General features: G+C 51.1%; 1 protein-coding gene across 3 annotated transcripts in view; it reads right to left on the minus strand.

The window, feature by feature from the left end:
* Nucleotides 1-4050, minus strand: part of Fxyd6 (FXYD domain containing ion transport regulator 6) — a 28657-nt gene extending 24607 nt beyond the window's left edge. For 2 of the 3 annotated variants that reach the window (XM_075966089.1, XM_075966088.1), the window contains exon 1: nucleotides 3486-3617. The gene's annotated coding sequence lies outside the window, so the exon portion shown is untranslated. Of the gene's footprint in view, nucleotides 1-3485 lie in introns of all 3 variants that reach the window. The other variant, XM_075966086.1, reaches the window with a different exon arrangement.
* Between the last annotated feature and the right edge of the window lie 1950 nt (nucleotides 4051-6000).

Genomic DNA, 6000 nt, shown 5'->3' on the forward strand with positions numbered 1-6000 from the left:
GGTTGCACCAAGAGACCTGTGGTGTGTCCAATAAGATGATATTTGTAGGATAAATGCACTTGCCCTTGGGAAGCATAGCACTCAGAGGGTGGGCCAGGGAGCCAGAACCAGGCTTTTTGTGGGTCACGGGCTCTGTCTCCTGTGAGTTGGGCCTTTCCTGCGTACTCCAGGAGGGGCAGACGGGCAATCAGTTAGATGGTGATCCTGGTGATCCTAGGGGCTCCCTGGCACTCTCTGCATCCAGATGGTAGCCTGCTGCATCCAACAGGGAGAAAGTGGATGTTGTGCTCTCCATGGGGGGAATCTAGGTGGCTTGGTTCCCCAAAGGCTGTGGGGGGTCCCAAAGGTTGTGGGGGTCCCAAAGGCTGTGGGGGGACAGGGTCTAAGTTCCATTAAATTGCTCTTCTCACCTCTCCTTGCCACAGCCTCCAACGACACTCTAAAGAAAATATGATGTGGTAGGTGCTTCTATTATCCACACCTATGAGGCAACCCTCACTTTAGAAGGGACAGTCCCATCTCCAAAGGACTGACAGGCACCGAGGGAAGAAGGTAAGAGGTACAGGCCTGACAGTGTGAGATCCAAAATCTTGCCTGAGTGGTCCCAACCACTACTGGCTGTGAGACTTCGCCTCAGTTTCCCCACCTGTGTCATGCTCCTGAGACACTGGAGTCAGGGACTGTATCTCTTTCCTCACTGTCATGTCCCCAGAGGTTGACAGATAGACAGTAGGTAAAGTTAATAGTTAAATAGTAGGTGAAGTTAATAGATAGATAGTAGGTGAAGTTAATAGATAGATAGTAAATGAAGTTACTAGATAGTAGGTGAAGTTAATAGATAGATAATAGGTGAATAGATAGTAGGTGATTAATAGTTAGATAGTAGGTGAAGTTAATAGAGAGATAATAGGTGAAGTTAATAGATAGATAGTAGGTGATTAACAGATAGTAGGTGAAGTTAATAGATAGATAATAGGTGAAGTTAATAGATAGTAGGTGGTTAACAGTTAGATAGTAGGTGAAGTTAATAGATAGATAGTAGGTGATTAACATTTAGATAGTAGGTGAAGTTAATAGATAGATAGTAGGTGAAGTTAATAGATAGATAGTAGGTGAAGTTAATAGATAGATAGTAGGTGAAGTTAATAGATAGATAGTAGGTGCTCAAAGCCATTCAATGACTGAACAAAACGGGTTCTCCACCAATCCAAATATCAGCTGGAACCTGGAGGGGAAATGCTTCCCTCAAGCTCCCACCATCTGAGAACAAGTCTTGAAAGTGTCCTGACAATTTACAGCCCATGACAATGCAGCTTACTCTCCCAGATGCACAACAGTGATTGGAGGAGCAATCAGGAAGCGGGAAGATGGGACTGAAGGGAGAGAGACCTGAACTCCACACAGTACAGGTACCCTGACTTCCATCTCTTTGGCTCCTCTCTCTATCTCTCTCTGTCTCTCTGTCTCTGTCTCTGTCTCTCTCTCTCTCTCTCTCTCTCTCTCTCTCTCTCTCTCTCTCTCTGACATCTCTCCTCCCTGCTTCTTCTGTCTGTCTGCTTGGGTTCTCCATAGCTGGCTTCCCTCCCCTCCACAGAGCCCCTTCTAGTCAAAAGGGACTGCTGGGCTCAGGGTGGGAAGAACACAGCCCGCAGATATATAAATTCTGGTTCGAGCCAAGCCTAGCCTCTGGAGTCTGGCACCTAGCAGAGGTGCCCTCTACTAAGGAGGCCTGGAAGTTTTTCTTTCACCTTCTCCTGAAAGTCCCTGTGAGACGTCAGAGGATCCCTTCTGGACTTCTCCCTCTTCAGACTCCAGGAATCCAGGACAAGGTTGAAGAGTGAAGAAACTGACCTCTCTCTGCTTAGCCTCACCCAGTCTGGTGTGTGTGTGTGTGTGTGTGTGTGTGTGCGCGCGCGCGCGCATGAGAGAGAGAGAGTATTTATAAAGCAAAGGTTTGTGTTACAGGTGGAGTTTGTGTGTGTACACACAGTGAAGGTTGAGTGTAAGTGGTATGCAATGTTAGTGTGTATGTGGGGGTGTAAATAGTGTACTTGGTGTGGATGTTGTATGGTATGTGTTGGTGTACTTGGTGTGGATGTGGTGTGTAGGGTTGTGATGTATTCGGTATTTATGTGGTTGGTATGCATTTGGTGTCTTTGTTGTTTATGTGCTAGTTTCATTGTTTTATTTCACTCATGTATATGTGATATAAACGTATGTGTTGTAATGTGTGTGGATTATGTTAATGGACTGTGGGGGGGTGACAGGCATGTGAGGCTGTGATGGTACTGTGTGTGGCGTGTGTGCATTTGTGTTTGTGGTGCTCATGGTGATGGGGTGGGTAAAGGGCCAGGCAGTTTGGAGTGGGAGCCAGGCATAGGGTGTCCTCTCTTAAAAGCCGAGGGTAACCAGTATCTAGGCAACCATATTGGGGGGAGGGGAGGCAATCGGAGGTGAGGAATGGGCAGAAAAAGGAGGGAGGTTGAAGTGGAGGGGTTTCCATGGCAACCATGAGACAGGTCACGTGCAAGAGGCCAAGTTGGAAAACAGATACACACATTCGTACATCTACAATATGAGGTCAGCCAGAACCCCAGAGCCAGGAGTCCTTTCTTAGAGGACTGGGATGTCCACGGGTTCCTCTGCAAAGCTGGAAATCCCAGTTCCAGCAGCGAGTGAAGCCAGGTTAGACAAAGAGAATAAAAACACATCGGTGGGACCAAGCCTTCAGTAGCTCAACCTCTGGTTCTGGAGGTTGGTGGTAGCTTGAGTGGACCCATATTTCCAGCCTGATTGTTCGGCAGCAGGCGCCCAGGGACCCAGGCTCTCAGCCAACTCTACAAGAAAGCCCGTGCAGACACAAAGGGGGAGGCTCCACCAGGGCCAGCCCTGCTAGGGAATGGTGGGGATAGGGTACCAGTGGCCCTGGAAAGAAAACCGGGCTTGGCACACCAAGAGAAGGCAAGGCAGTCTGATGAATCCCTTCGCCCTAGAACCCCAACGCCTTCTTCAGACCCCCCTTTCCACTCCCCAGCCCACGCCCACACCCACAAGCACCAAGCCAGCAAGTTCCATTTTGTGTGGCTCGTGTGTCCACGTTCACATCTAGCCACATTCCCAGTTCCTGGCATTTCCACTCCCAGTAGGGTCCCCAGCTTCCAAGTAACAAAAGGGAAGCTTCCCGTTAAAGGGTCCTCTCCCCTTTTCCTGGAACTCCTGACCCAAGCTCAGAGCTGCCTCGAAAGCATTTCCCAGTCACTAGCATCGCCCACCGCCCGTCCCTGCGTCCCCATCCCGGGACCCTTGGTTTACCTCCTTGTTTACATTCTCAAAGCCGTTTCCCGCCGCCCAGGCGGGGACGTGGGCACACACCCACTGAAACAAACAAGACTCGGAGAAATCTGGCGCTAGAGGAATGGGTCCCTACCCGAGCCTCCTCCCCTCGGAATAAGGCGCCAACTTTGCCCACCTCCCCAGCTGCTCACCTAGGCGTTGGGTCCCCTCCGAGCAGATCCCGGGAGGATGAGCCGAGTCCCAGTAGCCGGGAGTGGCGCGCTGGGGGCAGGGCGGTGGGCGCGGCTTGTAGCTTTCCCGCCTCCCGGAGCGGGTTGACGGGCTGGGCTCCCGGGTTGCTTGCGTCCTCTGGCTTCTCGGACCCTCCCAGTCCCCTGTTCTGTGACCCGCGCCTTCCTTTTCTCGAGCTCTTCGCTCTTCGCAAAGGGAAGTAAGGCTGGAAGAAGCAACAGGAGACGCGCGCGCACGGAGGAAGCGGCCAGCGCCCGAGCCAATTTGCCAGCAGCTGTTGCTTTTTGATTTTCCTCCTCTGGCGAGGATAGGAAGCTGGCCAGACTAACACCGCGACAGGCTCGTATCTTTTGGAAATAATAAACTCAGGGGAGGAAAGCAGAAAAATAGGAGGAAACCACGGAACATCAGCTCCCCGCAACCTGCGTTCTTTGGGTGTGTTAGCAGTTAGCATGAACCGAGCCAGAGGTGGGTGTAGTTGTCATTTTCAAATAGAGCTGTGGGCGAAGGACAAGGCCCTCACCTGAACCAGGGTTTTTGCTGCGCAAGAACCCGTTTTAAAGACACGCCCCCTCAAACCCTGACCCTGTCAGAAGGTTGCAAGAGTAGATCTCTCCAGTCTAGTCGCTAAGAGCCACAATTCGAGATAACGAATGAATTTGACGATGTACACCCTCGCTCTGCAATCCTACCTGTAGCATCAGCTGAAATACTCACACAGGGCGTCTTCCATTCTCTCAGCCGGGGAAGGGGAGGTGAGAATAACCCCCAGCAAGTGTTTGACTCACTGACTCTAAGTAAGAGGGCAGCTACCCCACCAGGTTGGTAGCCAGGACATCCTGCGGTGAGGACGGCTGCCCTAGCCAGTCAAGTGTGTGCTAAGGGCTGAGGAGAGCAGCTGTCACCCTCCAGTTCTAGGTGTGGTCGCAAGGACCCCCACAACTCCAAACCCTGAAGTAATGAATACTGCTAGCAAGAGCCCCAATCCTGCCTCTCCAGCACCCCAGCCCCAGGCCAGTTCTCATTTGTGAAAAGAAAAGAGGGGAATCTCTGGGCCCAGTGTTAATCAACTTTAATCCTAGCTGAGGCAGGCAGATCTGTGAGTTTGAGGCCAGCCTGGTCTACAGAGTGAGTTCCAGGACAGCCAGGGCTACACAGACTCAAAAAACAAAAAGAAAAAAATTAAAAAGAGGGGAACTTGGTAATTCTGTGGTCTTTCAACTTGACTGAATAATTTATTAAATGGTCAGCTCTCAAAAGCCGAAGGCAGGAGATAGACACGAATCAAAGAGGCCTTGGAGCTGTCAGAGAAGCCATCAATGGCTGCTTAAGCGGAGTCTGTGGAGGATAGTTTGACCCCTTGAGCGCAGGACGTTAGACTGAAAGGACTCCACCCTGGCCCAGTTTCAAAGTCACTAGGGTTGCTGTGACAGTGAAAACACTTTTTTTTATCAAAGTCTGGCTCAAGTCTTGCTGATCCACGTGGCTAGAGAGAGCTGCCTGGCCCTCTGTCCCCAACATTTCCTCTGTCGGCTGAGGACTGTAATCTCCTGTCCCTTTCCACTTGCCCAGCGTGGGGGAGATGACACCACATCCCTAACTAATCCCATGTCCTGGGCAAGCAGATTGGCCCCTCCCTCCCAGTGCCCTTGAGTCCTGACATTTGCCCACTTCAATTGTCTTTTGGAGCCGCTCCTTGTAAGTGGACGCCAGGCCCAGGCTTTGCATGCCTCCTTGGGAAAGAGCAGACCAATGGGTCAGAACTCCAAAGCCCAACCACCTGTTGGTTCAGTCTGTTTCCCGCCAGAGGATGTGGCCATGTTACTTCCCAGGCTTGTGCCTGCAGCTGCTGACAGTCCTGGCTCAGGAGGACAATGGGAGTCAAGGCTGTGAGGACTGGCCAGGGCTTGCCTCTCAAATAACACTTCTTTTTATTTATCCAGGTGGAGTTTGAGGTGCTAGTGCCACAGAGGAACAGTAGCCCTGCTCTGGGAGAGTCACCTCTCCCTTCTAGGGGGTAAAGAAACACATCTGGTTTTTGAGATAGATGTACCCAGGGGTTAAAAGAGGTCGCCAGTTGCTCTACTCTTTCAACACAGCCTTGCGAGGGACGACTCTTCCGTGAACCCTGGGTCAAGCTCCGCAGGTAGAACCGAGAAAGGAAAGCCGTTGTCCGGAATAGACAATGGGTGAAATAGATGTTTATAAAATGATTCAGAGCCCTGAGAATGTAACGTTTGCAAAGCAAGCCTGAGGTTCGGGGAGTGTTAGGGAAATGAGGTGAAAGAAGCAAGAACTGAGGTGTCGAGAAGGGTTGGGAAATGATTCCAGCTCTGAAATAGAAGCAATGTGTGTGCAAAGGCCCTGAGGCTGAGTGCCTAGGGTTGGACTTTCTCCTGGAGTGGCAGAGAACGGAGGAGACAGGCTGGAGAAGGGTATGGATGCCAGGCCAGGGATCCCAGCTTTTGTTTCCAG

This window comes from Microtus pennsylvanicus, chromosome 3 (assembly GCF_037038515.1).
Source record: "Microtus pennsylvanicus isolate mMicPen1 chromosome 3, mMicPen1.hap1, whole genome shotgun sequence".
In the NCBI taxonomy this organism is placed as follows: domain Eukaryota; kingdom Metazoa; phylum Chordata; class Mammalia; order Rodentia; family Cricetidae; genus Microtus; species Microtus pennsylvanicus.